Here is a 15,346-nt window from a genome sequence, read left to right on the forward strand (position 1 = left end):
ACCTTTTCTGCCAGGCGTACAAATATGCTCCCGTGGCTTTTCAGCTCATAGGGAGTACTTATATTAAAGTAATACTCACTGTTAGTTTTTTGGCTTTAAGTTCTGAATCCACCTATTTCCTTCCTTGTATTTCCAGGTAAAAGTCAAATATTACATTTAATTCTCATTGATTGACAGCAACTTTACATGTCTTGAGAATACTGCTAGCTACCAATCTCACATATTTATTAAACTGTGATGCCCTCTTCCATGAACTCTGAAGCATTGCCAGTTAGACAAGCTAGTAAGACAGCCAGTTTTATTTAGCCAGGTGACTAAATAAAAACCAGTAGGTAATTAATAATAACAAAAAAGTGAATAGTCATGAAAATCTGAACAAATTCTGAGAATCCTAGAAAAAACTGGGCTGCAATGGACCTCTGGAGATTATCCATTTCAGTTCAAAGTTGGACTGAAAGAGGCCTTTGGAAGGAGCTTGATATCTAAAGCGTTGCTAATGTAGCCTGATCTGTGGTTAGGGTTCATTACCACAGCTTTGCTCTACTGACTCAGCTTCATTTCAGAGCACTTATTTTTAAAAAAAGTCTTCCATTTTATTCTGCTTTCAGCACAAGAATATGGATTTTATTTAATTATTACTGCCTCTCACTCAAAATCCTTTTCCTCAAAACTGAGGAAATTGGGTGCAGTGGAACTTCACAGACATGTCTACTTCCATCAAGAGCCTGCATGCTTGTCACAGGAAGGTCTAACAGCTTGGAAATTCAAGGTAGGACCTACATGAAACTTTAACATGAAACAGGCTGTTGTACTCTACGCAGTCAGCCTTTTCTGAAAGCCACTAGTATCCACAACTAATAAGGCAAGGACGCAAAAAGTCTGTGTAAAATTTAGTATCTGGCACTTGGAATACTGGGAAAAGGTAAGGTGAAGCAAAGGTACTAAAATTCTTGTTCCTCAGAGCACTGACAGCACAGCAAATAAACGGGAGGAACTGAAGAGTTTTAACAGTCATACTACAAGATGATTCCATTCCTACAGCCCTTTATTTTAAATGCATATATACCTGATTCTTACAGGCAACCTTCAGAATACACGTATCCACAAACATACACCTTATGGAAAAGCATGTGTTTTATGGCTGCCACCAGCATTATCCAACACTTCAGTACATGCCACACTCCATTAAAAAAAAAAAAATTATGTATTTTAGCTGATATTTCTGTTCACAGTCTTATACAGACTTCATCCACCACAGAAACATAACCAACCATGGCATGAAATGCAGCAGCTGTTTAACAGCTTTTGGCAGATATACAGAAAGGTTTAATGAGAAGACTGGCCCAGGTAGCCAAAGCTAAGATGAATTAAATAGTGAGAATACTATTACCCAAGCTGAAAATTTGACCAGGATATTGAATTAACCTGTTATCCAAACTGCCATGATGCTTTTAGCCTGGTTTAATAAATAAAAAAGCAACCAAACCCTATGTCAATGTCTAAACCATCTGTCTCCCATTCATTTTCCCTACCTCCTTCAATAGCCTTTGAGTTTCTTGGCCAATTTCAACAAAATTCAACAGACAAGCAGATGCCTCAAATACTACATTCCTGCAAACTTTCTGAAAATGAGATAACAGAGAAAATAAGAACCCTCGTTTATGTCTTTACTGAGGGACTGCAATGGGCATGAAGACCTTATAAAATATCAGAAAACTGATGTGAGAAAAAGACCTTGTAAATGTCTCTGTTATAAAACACCTTCAGTCACTGCTCGTTAAACATGTAAGACAATCAACTCTGAGAAATAAGTCCACAGGAAATCCAGCTTACTTAATTCCAAGTCATGAAAATAATTAAAAACAGTAAGAGGTTAGGACCTTGGATTTGTATTTCATGTACAAGGCATTACTTTCCACAGGAAGGAAAAAAATCTCATGAGGCTATTCAAGCAAGAAGATCTTTGTACACATAACTTTATCTGCCTTATGATTATGAATAAAATTCAAAATATAAAATGCTTTAAACCACTGAGTTTTCAACCAGGAAAGAGCTGCAGGCTGTTAGCAAAACATGAAGGTTTGGAAAAGAGATTTTAACTGGTTCTTCCTAATGCTGGGTTTAATTTAGACTCTCTTATTTTTAATTTAACCCCATGCAGTTGTTCTTATCCTTTGGTGGTATTCTAGGAGCATTTTTTCTTCATTACATAGTAGAAAGGAGGGGTGTATGCAATAGAACATTTGTTTAGAAGATAAACAGAAATCCATTTCAGCCAAAGTGGCATAATTTGTGACTATCACAAACAAAATTTCCAAAATCTTAAATCATGGCAAACTTCCAGAACTTTATGGTACAAAGTTCCTATAGTTCACTCAAATGGACTACTCATTTGGAAGTGGCTGTGCAGACCAAAATTCATCTCTCCAAACACAGACAAGATCAGCCACAATTACCCAGGCCCCCTCCACAGAAAATGGAGATAGACAGACACTTCTAGGACATGATTCACATCCTCCTCAAGTAGGAGGAGATTTTAGACAGATACAGTAAAAACACCCATATCTCGGTAAAAGGAGCCTAGCTGACTGGTGTTGATGCACTAAAATCACATTCCTACACTTTGGCAATATCCTGTTTTAGGAATCAGATTCATGATTAAGTATGCAGCGCAAGCACCTGTTGGTGGCAAGACACCAAGTATCATCCAATAAATCATTTGATAATGAGTCAGTAATCTACTGATAACTAGCTGGTAATTTTCTTTCAGGGAGAAATATAATCCACAAGAAAATGTACTGAGTTCAAAGACACTACAAACTTGCAAAACGAGTTCGGTACACACATAATTTTATGTCCTATATTAATTCAAGTATGCTTCATACAAGTTAGAAAGAATTTTGGTAACAATTCCTCAGGTGGGAGGTTTTTATCACACAATCAAGCCAAAAAGAAGTGTTCAGCAGAACCATGGATCCATTCTTGACTAAATTTAAACTTTTGGTATGTGATAAATAAACTGTCAGAAATCTACAGCTACAAGCATCAGAGGTTTACTACTGCAAATCAGATATTTATGTAAGTACAGTAACATGATACTGTAAAAGATTTAGAAGTTACTAAACTTAAAATTTCTAATTTAGCTTCTTAATATTACAGAAGTGCAGGTTTAAACTATGTAACTTAATACTACATTTAATTGCATAAATAAACATCTGAATCAAAAATGATAATTGTAGTTAAAAATGCACACATAATTTAGGCCCTAAAATAAATCACATAAGCATCAAAATGATCCTTAAATAAGGACAAAATCAGTCTGAAATGTTACACAGAAACTTAGACAGGGGAGAAGCTCAATACAACCATGTAACAAGTAAAGAACAAACAAAAAGAACTAATTTGTTAACATGCTAATGTTTTAATACAGATATAAAAACAAGTTTTTACTTACCTTGGAGATTTGAAACAATGTGGACTTGTGAAAAAACTACAACCGGTCTCTTTCCAAGAGAGAATTGTCTAACTTTTCCACTACTTTCAGATCTGGAGTGGAAGATATTTTAGGTCTGGCCAAATATCACTGGAAGAAAATTCGTTCACATGTTTGGCTATGTTTTGCATTCCATCCTGTTGCTCTGGCACACAGACACAGCTAATTATAATCTGTGACATAAGCGGTTAATTCTACTGCTAAAACAGTTGTGTACTGACTCCAGAAATGAACTTATGGTAAGACATAACCAATCCATAATGTGCACTGAAATCACTCAACCTGTCACATAACGCCAACTTCTTTATTAAAATCTGAGAATGTGAGCACTCCATAGAACCTATATGTAAAAACCATTATCAGAGCTGGCTGTTAACAGCATTCAATGCAAAATTAGAAACAAAAAGACTTCTGCTTTCTTTTCTGAAACTATATGTAACATCCTGACTGAATTTTAAGAGTTCATTTTCTGAAAACTTTTCATTTTAATGCTAACATTATTTTAGCCATAATATATACTGGCGGCATATAAAAAGTCTCTTTAAAAAAGGAAATACAGATATTGTAATATACCTAGAATAGCACATATAAATTTTATACAAGAACCATACTAACAATTACCAATCTTTCCAAGAAGTTAAGACTATCTTGGTATCTACACAGATGCATATATATGCATAGACACATGTACATACCAGGAGCTGTATTAAAAAAAAGTTGCGTATATTACATATATAGCACATATTTTCAGATTTCAGACATTATAGAAGTTATAAGATATTCTTCTTTATTTTTCAGTATCATTAAAGCTTTGAGCTCTCAAATGCAGAAAAAGAATTCCTGTCTGGCACTGCTTACATTACTCTGCCTACACAAATATTGACCAGCAGACTTCTTGTTCACCCTCAGATACGTTAGAATGTGTGCTGGTAGCTTTCCACAATTTAAAAAGCATTAAAATATATATATGTAAGATTTACAGAATAAAAGGTTTGTGCTACGTGAAGCATTGCAATCACCACCCACGTTCGGACAGTTTCATTTCTCAAAGCACTATGTTTCCTTCTTCTCAGCTTCGTGCTCACTCTGTCATCACGCTTTAGAAGACAAAGCTCCTATCACGCATTTAACAGCTGCAGATCATAAATTTAGGACTGACACGAATCCAGCTGATCACAGGCTTACAAGAAACTTTTTTCCCTCCATGAGTTCTGAGGCCATAAATCCTTTATCAGACTCTGTCTACAAACACAAATGGTGTTCTTTTCTCTGCAAAGAAATTAATTCACTGATATCTGCCAAAAAATGACAAATATTTCCAATAAAAATATTTATCAATATTTTTAAAACAGATTTTGTATTTAATCTCAGGGTTGTATGAAAGAAAGTGTGAGGAAAGCATTTGTATGTTGTGTTAATACCAAAGCTTTTCTTTAATTGAAATTCCTTTTAAGTATTAGAGGAAGAAACCTATAAATGATGGGAGAGTTTTGAAAGGTTCATTATTTAGTCATTATTTAGGTAATTGGGTATTCATGTCTAGAGATTTTCTGCAAAATTTTTGCCCATTCTTGGAGAAAATCAGAGGACCAGATAAAACTGGGTACATGACCCTCAAAACTCCAATGTTTTTAACTGCATTTTTAACATGTTCTTTTGACGTATCAGTAATTATTTGATTTCTAAACATATAAAAAAGATTGACTAACACAGTGCCTAGCTATTGAAAGATTAGATCCTTTTGCCCAGTAGCTCTCTTTATGACAGAACTTTGTGCTATTTTCCATATATGATTTCTCTTCACTAGTCTAGATGTCTCCTTTGTCCTGCTCTTCCACATAACTAATTTCTGCAAAGTTAAAACTTGAAAAAATGAAAAGAACAAATAAATACCTCAGTTAGTAACTTCTGAAGTTCTCATGAAGTAGGACTGAAGCAACAACTGTCAGTGAGTTCTGCACCATCTGAAGGCAGCTGTCCTCCTATTTAAATGCACAGAAGGGAAAGAAAAAGAAAAATTTTGCTTGAGTATGGAGAAAAAATAAGATATATTCATGAACTGCCCTCCTCACTACTTCAGCTGACAACATCTTACAAGTGATAGGTCAAAATTCACTCAACTAAAAACTGTGACACAAACAGATGAAACACTGCACACCCAAGAGCTGTTTGGACTGCAAATGTTCATGACAGCAGAGTTATCAGTAAATGCAGAATAAACATTAGTCAAAAATCTATGTGCAAAATAATAAAAAATATTTTTTTGCAACTATAAGATTGGAGTGCATTAATACAATGAGCAACTAATTCAGTTATGGGGTTACATTGCACTTGTACAAAATCTAAATCTTTCTCCCTCTCCCCCCAATTTTCTGCCAAGTCCGAGAATGCTGATATCCCATTCCTCACCCCAAAACTGAAAACCTCCTTTCAGATTGGATTTTGAAAGCTGACTTAGTCCTGGAAAGGTAACTAAGCAGACATATTTAGCCTCCACATTGTCAGAGTCCACCCATACCAGCACCTGACTAAACAGAAGCACTTGCAAACTCATCTCAGGAAAAAAAAACCCAAGAGAAACTATGGTTTCAATATTCTGCTACTTTAACCGATTCTGCATTTTCTCCCCCTCTTTTTCAACAAACGTTTGATGTATGCCTATAGATTTCAAGAACATCTCTTTATTTCTCAGAGTACAAAACAACACAGTGGTGGAGAAGACACTATCAGGTATCAGTTTAAGTAATTCATCCAGCTAGAAAGGACATAGAAGACATTTGGTCCTGTCAGATATTTTTCAAGTCTGTGAGATGTTTAAAGACTGTGATAAGCAGTGGAAAGCAAAGGGTATTTAAGTGGTGATAAGGATTTGGTAAGCAAAGGGTATTCAGGAAACAAGAATATTCTAGCCTGTATAGGAAATGGAATTTATCTGAAATACTGTGATTATGTGGAAAACACTAAAAGTAACTAAAATTAGGTTGTACAGATGTGTAACTCCAGATGATAGCAGAGATCTTTTCCAACCCAAAAGATTCTATGAAACAGGAGTTTTGACATATGAAATATTACAAGATACTTTTTACCTTGGTAAAGGTTCAGAAAGACCAAGTAGTATAGCAAAAGCAAATTTAAAGACAAAATGGAAGAAACCTTGGGGAAAAAAGTATGAATGGAAAACCAAAAATTAACCAAATTCTAGAACAACTAAAACGGGGGATAACTGTAATAATGGTCAGAAAATATTAAAAAGTAATTATTTACCAGACATCTCTGGACTACCAATAATAGAGGGGAAATGTCCAAGTATCCTCTGTTCTTGGGCATTTTACTTACTCATGAACTTGAATACTGATGCCACAGAAAAAGCACCTTTTCAAAAATGATGTCTTCCTGTTCTCCTGACTTCCCCCTACGTTAGAGACTCCACTGTGATTCCAAGCAAGAAGTGTTGGGAAGAATTTTTCTAGTGTTTCCATCCAAAGCATTTTGAATTGGCTATGTTTAATGTGCTTTTTAAATTTTTAAAGGGATAAAACAGCAGTTCACTTACTGATAGATTGAGACTCTGCCTCCTCCTAAGGACAGGGCTATGGTGAATATTTAAAATGGGATGTAATCTTCTAAACCTAAGCAAAATAGTGAGCCAAATGAGTTTTATATCTTTTCCACATAAAAGGAGAGAAACACTTCTTACACCAATTTAATCTACAAAAATGCAATTGTTTTAAAGATTAACAAAGTGGAAAATACTCCAATAGGAACCTTTTAAAATATAAACATACGACCCAAAAATATAAGGCTTTAAGGGAGATCTGCTTAGACCATTCCATTACATGATATCTATAAAGAGGTTCAAAACAGCTTTGAAACTTGGAATATCTATGTTTCGTTAGAGAATGAACAACAGTAAACTAAAATAGAAAAAATCTGAAAAGTAGTATGCAAGACAATACGAAAATTAAAGAACTTGCAAGTATCCAACCGCCCTGTGTGTCAGTGCACGGCAGGTCTGGTTTCTAGGAACGTTTTTCATCGGTGAGCACAAACAGCTGGCTGTGGGTCTATTGCCTGGTCACCCTAACAGTGTTTCAATTGCTGCTTCAGCTGTTAGGTTTCTGTTCCTTGCTGCCACACTGCTTTTTTCTATCCCACTTTTTGATGCATTCTGTCACCTTTCCTCCCCAGTACACTCAGTGGGTCCAGAAGAAGAATCTTTTTCACTTATTGTTCACCAGCTCTACTCACTCTCTTTTCAAATTCGCATAGACACAAAATTAATTTATACAGAACTGTTTCAAACTGTCACAGAGGGCTAGTTAAGGTTTTTTTTGGGGGAAGGATGTGTTAAATGGTATCTTCTACTTGGATTGCATCTTCACACACACTCTGATTAAGAAAGATTTTATTTCTGTGAGAATAATTCTGAACAAACCTTTAAAGAAATTAAGTAGTGAAGCAACAAGTGAAAAGCTGCATTTTACTCTGTGCTCACCACTCACTCTGTGCAAAGATGAGCCTGACAGCTGCCCTGGAATATAGGTAAGTTGGGATAAATTTATCTTTTAAGAGCAAACAAGAAAGCTCATGTTTGTAGAACCTTCCAAAGAGTCCAGCTGAAAAGATTAATTTGGAGTCTGCAGCTTATGCAGACTGGAAGACACAACGGAGTGACCTTGCTGTATCACTATCTTAAAAGCAGAAAGTGTTGCCTAAATATCATGGAAGAAAAACCCCACCAAACACTATATGTCCGAGCAGATTTGTAATGGTTTTGTCCCACTGCATTGTTGGTATAATACACACATTCTTCTAAGCATGAAGTGCAAATACTGCTAGCTTGAGGAAGTTAATTGTTAGCTTTTTGTCAGGAATGAAACTAGAATTGTTTTTTCCTTTGGCATACTTACCAAAGCATATAGAAACATATACTTTGATTAATATAAAACTCTCTAATATTCTGGACAGGAGGGTGGAGCAAAGCATTCTTTAATAGGTGTGCTATTTTGTGCATTGGGACTTTTATTTTAGGATATGATTCATTGTGCACCTACTCACAGCTCCATCAGCAAGCACTCTGTGACAAGGCAGAATAGTGTATTTACAATTCTATTCCATACAGCATGTCAAATCACTTCTACAACAGACGTCAACAGCATTGACAAGCCACAGAGAACCACATTTCATTTTATCTGGTCATAACATTTCCTCTTACATCATCTGGTCTTTACTAAAAACAAAACCAAACCCCTAAATGCACTAAATGTCCAGAGCAGGATGGTCTAGTCTGCCTTGGGATATCTGAATTCTGAGGTATTCAAGTGAAACACATGGCTGTCACCCAGAACAGGTGGCTGTATGAAACAGAAAATGGAATGACTGTCCCTCCATGGTAGAACAAGTTTGTTAGGTCTTTGAAGCCCTGCCTCTGTACCCATATTCTAATATCACATAATGGCTTGTACAGATACAAACCCTGAAGAATACAATTACTTCAGCACTCTCTTTTGCTTTCTTCTTATTTCTTTTACCTTCTTTAATTTTTGTACTTCCTTCCCTACTCACCGACAGAGCAGAAGTACTGGTGATCAAGAGATATAAAAGTCTACCATTTTATTATTAAATGCTACATTTCAGTAACATATTTAACTCTGAGGAAGAAAGCTTTTATCTAATTTGCATTTGAAACAAAAAGCATATAAAGGACATAAAACTCTGTTTAAATCCAGTTATTCAGTGTCTACTTCATTAGTTAGAATAGTATGCTCATTCAGTACCACCACCATGCATCTTCCCAGAAAGAAAAAAAAGAAAGTTAAGGCACACAAGAAAAATGTCTCCAGTTTCAAAAGATTTAGAAGAAGAGAAGTGAAACCATGGAAATTACAGTGCTCTGGCCAGAACTCTATAACAGGAACCATTGTCCCAGAACTTGTGCTGTGACAGATCGAGTGCTCAGAATTTATGGGTTCTAATTTTATATTTGGAGCAACTGACCATTAAATTATGGAAGGAACCTGCATTAGTTTAATTTTCTTAAAACTTCAGTCTTCAATAAAAGTGATAAAAAGATTTAAATATATTTAATACTGTAAAAATACAGTATTAAAACAGAGCTTCTACCTTGTTAAAAAAGAGGGAAAACTTATTTTAGGATGGTCATACTACAGACCAGCATATATGCTCAAAGAAAGAGAATAAGTAAGATTGGCTGTTTAGTATAAATAAATGAACGCATTCTTAACAACTTGTTATGAGATTTAAAGAGAGCTTCTTTAAATTCTTTTGTTGCACAGGTTCAGCTTACAAAATATCAAAAATACTTGCAAAAAAAACCCCAAAAAAACTAAAAAACTCCAAGAATTAATGTCTTGCAGTCAATGTAGGAAAAGCTTTTATCCAATACTGGTTATCTCCTGCGGTTTTGTTTGGTATCCAAGAAAAAGCAATGTTCCCAAAGCATTTTACTTTTCCGTTAAAACTATGCTACAAAATGCTGAATGATTAATGATTTTTCCTTTTACAAGTTCTCATTGTAAAGCTGTTCTGAAGTAGATTACTATTAATTTTGCAATCAAAATCATACTACACCCTATGACTCACTAAAAGAATGCCAGGGAAAAAAAGCTCTAGCATTTTAAAATGCCAAAAATGGGGTGGAGGGTAAGAAAAGGCATAACAAAAAGCATTTTTTGTGCTACAGAGTAAAACAGCCTAAACCCCAGATATATTAGCTATTCTGGAAACCAGAGGTATACAGTATTTTATGGCATTTCCATTTTTGACTGTGAAACTCTCACTTTTAAATTCCCAAGAGATAGTTAACACATGTACCATACAAGTACAGAGCCAACCCAGCAAAACAGTTCAAACCTTGAAGGCCTGGGCAATCTTTGGTTAACAAAACACAGTTATGCGTTGGGTTTGCACGGACAGGTTTTGATAGCATGGGGGCTACAGGGGTGGCTTCTGTGAGAAGCTTCCAGAAGCTCCTCCCATGTCTGACAGAGCCAACGCCAGCTGGCTCCAAAATGGACATGCTGCTGGCCAAGGCTGGGTCAATCAGGAATGACAATAATGCCTCTGGCATAACATATTTAAGAAGGAAAAAACAGTCATTGGGCAGATGTAACTATGGCCAAAGGGTAGTGTAGTGAGAACACGTGGGAGGAACAGCCCTGCACACACAAGGTCAGGGCACAAGGAGGGGCAGGAGGGGCTCCAGGCATTGAGCTGAGATTCCCCTGCAGCCCTTGGTGCAGACTGTGGTGAGGCAGCTGTGCCCCTGCAGCCCATGGAGATCCACAGGGATGCAGAGATCCACCTGGAGCCCGTGGAGGAGCCCACACTGGAACAGGTGGATGCCTAGAGGAGGCTGTGTGACCCCATGGGAAGCCCATGTTGGAGCAGGCTCCTGCAGGGACCTGCAGACCCGTGGAGAGAGGTGTCCATGCGGGAGCAGGTTTCCTGGTCAGGAATGACAATAATGCCTCTGGCATAACATATTTAAGAAGGAAAAAACAGTTATTGGGCAGATGTAACTATGGCCAAAGGGTAGTGTAGTGAGAACACGTGGGAGGAACAGCCCTGCACACACAAGGTCAGGGCACAAGGAGGGGCAGGAGGGGCTCCAGGCATTGAGCTGAGATTCCCCTGCAGCCCTTGGTGCAGACTGTGGTGAGGCAGCTGTGCCCCTGCAGCCCATGGAGAGCCACAGGGATGCAGAGATCCACCTGGAGCCCGTGGAGGAGCCCACACTGGAACAGGTGGATGCCTAGAGGAGGCTGTGTGACCCCATGGGAAGCCCTGTTGGAGCAGGCTCCTGGCAGGGACCTGCAGACCCGTGGAGAGAGGTGTCCATGCGGGAGCAGGTTTCCTGGTAGGACTTGTGACCCTGTGGGAGACCCATGCTGGAGCAGGCTGGGCCGGAAGGACTGCGCCTCGTGGAAGAGTGATCCACACAGCAACATTTTGTGAAGAACTGCTGCCCATGGGATGGACTCATGCTGGAGAAGTTCACGGAGAACTGTCGCCTGTGGTGGGAGGGACTCACACTGGAGCGAGGGAGACTTCTCCCTGAGCAGTGGCAGGAACAACATGTGATGAACTAAGTGTAACCTCCATTCCCAATCTCCCTGTACTGCTAGGAAGGAGGAGGTAGAGAGGAGAAGCAGGGAGAGGTAGGGGAAGATGTTTTTAAAATTTGTTTTTACTTCTCATTATCCTGCTCTGATTTTATTAATAATAAATTCAGTAATACCCCCAAATCAAGTCTGTTTTCCCCATGATGGTATTTGTGAGTGATCTTTCCTGTTCCTTACCTCAACCCATGAAACCTTCATTACATTTTCTCTGCCCCACCCAGCTGGGAAGAGAAGAGACAGAGGAGCTTTGCTGGGTTCAGAGCACACAGCCAGGGTGAACCCACTACACATTATAAAATAAAATTTAATTCATGATTTCTCAAGATCACTCCATGAAGAATCTCTACTGAACCATATTTATGAATGCAAGACCCAAGTACTTAATGCAGAGTCACTTTTCTAGATCAAGATGGTTGTCCTCATCAGGTGGACAAAGGAAGCTCAGCACTTAGCTCAGGAGTTTTTACCTCTTCTAATGTTTCTAAGAAGACAAAAAGAAAGCCAGTGCAAAGGAAGCAGAAAATGGACAAGCAATTCTTCTTACCAACCACCATAACCAAATAGCAACTTCTGCTCCTACTTTCTGTGGAAAAAAACTGAACAGCCCTTAAAGAGCAACAGTAGAAGTGTAGAGAAAATAATTTTTAAGAATCTGGTTTGACATTCTGAACTTGTATTGAAGCCGAGCCTTAGTACCAAACGTTAAGTTACAGCTCTTGATCCATATGATCTTTTCTGAGCTACCATTCATAAGAAAGACTGTAAAAATAACAATAATAACATTGTTAGTACACCCCAAGTATCTGTTTGCCCTACTGAGATTTTAGCTTTGCCAAAATGAAAGCAGAAAAATTAGGCACATGAGAAGAGAATTTAATTAGGAACTTGCCATCTGGCATAAGCAAGCAAATGTTAAGTGGCACCCTTTTAATATGAAGAAACTATAATCAACCAGGGAACAGACTATAAGCTATTTCCTGTTAGACTGAAATGCTTAAATTAACTATGGGAATAGTGTAATTATCTAGTATTTTGAAGGGTTATCCTTGAGGCTGAGCTGTAGGCAACCACAGCATGCAGAGTAACCATAGTGGAAGTGTTGACTTAAAACTGACAGATGTAAACTGATAAATTTTGGCAGTCTTTGAGAATACGACATCCCAACTTACTGAGCAGAGTTTGAATATACTTGCAAAATAAAGCATTGTATCAGTTTAAACAAGAAATATAGTAGTGCTATCTCGAGCAATGTTTATTACAATATGGCATTCCATTCCAACAGGCTATTTTGAAAAATAATAAATAATGAAGAAAAAACTAGTATGGAAATGGACAACAAAATGAAGTAGGCTCTACGCAGCTGCTCTAGTTGTGCAAAATAGGAGATTTTATTGTTTGATTTTAGTAAGAAACATTATCACCAAACGCTCAAGTTTCTTCTGTAATGAATCTGTGATTCATAACAGTTTCACAATTACTAGTCAATGTCAATGTAATTGACTAGTAGGGAATACATTAATTTTAACCATAATCAGAATGTATGGTTAAAAGTCTTTTCCCCTGTTATTTACTCAAAACATTTAATGTCACATCTTTACTTCTCACACTTCACTGGCTTTGCATCAGCTGAAGTGACAACAGCTGCATCCTAGTTGGTATGATCATCTCATGTACTGTCTGGATAACTACACAAAGAGGCTGCTTCATTTTCAGCTGTGCAGTCAAATACCCAGTTCATCGACTATTAGAAAATGGCTGCACAGCTAGACACAAAGCCAAGGCGCAGATCAAACTCTCCAGCAGAAAACAACTTCCAGAAATTCACTGTCCGTTTCCTAAGATAAAGGTGTCTGACCATCTCCAACCTACTGTGATGACCCACAATTCCCCTTAAGGGTGGGCTGTCACACCTACTCTGTTATGGTGTATTAATCCAGCAGATAAGCACCAAGACCAGTCTAAAATTGCATTGTTCTAGTCAGCTCTTGTACAAAACTGAATGGACCCCATTTTGCACAGTATAACTAGCTACATATCCAGTTTAATCATGACTTAGAGCCATTTCTACTTTTTCAAGCACTTTGTAAGGAAATATCCTTGGTATTTCCTAGGATATTGATAGGAAAAGGTCTTAGAGGATAACCAGCAACATACAAGAAGTCAGTGCCAAGCCTTTCAGATTTTCAGAATGTGCATATTATCTTTGGGGCTCTTTCTCTTTAGTTGCCATGGTTAGACTTTTTAATTAACTGATTTTACTTGCCTCAAAGGAACCTTAGCATCTGATTCTGGGCTTGGCAAAACCATCAACACCAGAGCACTTTATTTTTATATTCTCAAGCAAGTTCTAGTAGACACTTGATGTACTTCTCTTTCCTCATTAACTGTGCTTGACATGCTTAGATTTTAAGCTTGTTCTTAAGTCAAGGGCATCTTGCTTTACTATCAATACCTAGCAGTTCTTATTTCTTATACAATTTAGTGCTCCTAGTCTGTCATCTATATAATATCCCCAGAAGAATAAAAAAATCAATGAAGATGCATTTTAAAAACAGATATATAGCCTAATACATTAATGGGTGCATGTGAAAATACTTACAGGTATCTCTCCAAATTCCCCCACAATTCTCTACTGCTTGCCACAGGACTGAGCAAATGGAAAGGATGGCACTTTTGTTTGCTACTGAAATAGCTTGGGGAGAAAAGGTCTGGTCAAGACTATATTCAGATTTTCTCCTGAGAACGGCATAGGAAGAGAAGCAATATTTTTGGATATTTGTGTTCTCCTTACATTTTTAAGGCTGAATCAAGGAGGGATTGGCACTTTGACACCTGAGGCTAGAAGAGAAGTTGCCTCCAGCCATAGTGATTTTCATGACAGCTTTCCTGGGTATGTTGTTAGCTGAAGACTGGAAAGTCAGGGAAGACAGACACTGAGTGTTGCTTTTGTGATATTTAGCATCCAACAGCACATAGGAATACTCTTCCTGCAGTGATATGGATACCCAAGTGACTGAGAAAAAGTGAAGGCAATGACTCACATTCAGGTTACACATCCAGGAACTGGAAGGAGTTGAATGAAAACATGTTTGCACAGTTGCTAGGGAAATTGTTTAATCCTTGGAGCAGATTGTAACAATGCTTCATGTAAAGGCCATGCATTGAGAGACCTGGATGAGCAGTGGGTAAAGTACTGAAGGAAAGTTTGACCTTACTCTGAGAGAAACTAATGGAGGAAATCCCACAGAAGACAGACCCTGAACAAAGAAGGAGCATTTTGAGGCTGCTGTTTTAGTACCAAATCTGCAACAGAAAGATACTACTTCTGCTCTTGATGCTTAATGTGCAAGTTACAGGTTCAGGAGAACAGCCTTTAAGACGTAAAAGACTACCTCTGTGATCAACAAAACTGTACACACTGAACATTTTCCAGCAGCACCTTCCTCAAGATAACACAGGAAATTAGAATACCCTTTGAATCATACAATGTAACCTCTACAGAATGGGGCCAAAAGAAAAAGAGATTCTTCAATATTAAATTGTATCTCTTTGCTCAAGTAGCATTTTATATCCTCATATATTGCAAGGATCTTGTCTTCTTTGCAAATGAAGTCTTCACTTGTCTTTCACTGCAAAAGAATAGACTGGGCTTTGTTTTATACCATTATTTCTACGTGCAACATATTCTTATAGTAAGTCTATACCTTAG

At 37.6% G+C, this 15,346-nt stretch overlaps 1 protein-coding gene across 7 annotated transcripts in view; it reads right to left on the reverse strand.

The window, feature by feature from the left end:
- Positions 1-15,346, reverse strand: part of SGCG (sarcoglycan gamma) — a 109,578-nt gene that overhangs the window by 73,048 nt on the left and 21,184 nt on the right. For 2 of the 7 annotated variants that reach the window (XM_041487142.1, XM_041487139.1), the window contains exons 2-3: positions 5,387-5,475; positions 3,455-3,583 (exon numbers count right to left, since the gene is read on the reverse strand). The gene's annotated coding sequence lies outside the window, so the exon portion shown is untranslated. Of the gene's footprint in view, positions 1-3,454; positions 3,584-5,386; positions 5,476-7,046; positions 7,123-15,346 lie in introns of all 7 variants that reach the window. The other 5 variants (XM_041487144.1, XM_041487140.1, XM_041487141.1 and 2 more) reach the window with 3 other exon arrangements.

The sequence above is a fragment of the Pyrgilauda ruficollis genome, unplaced genomic scaffold (assembly GCF_017590135.1).
Source record: "Pyrgilauda ruficollis isolate IOZ18807 unplaced genomic scaffold, ASM1759013v1 scaffold8, whole genome shotgun sequence".
Classification (NCBI taxonomy): domain Eukaryota; kingdom Metazoa; phylum Chordata; class Aves; order Passeriformes; family Passeridae; genus Pyrgilauda; species Pyrgilauda ruficollis.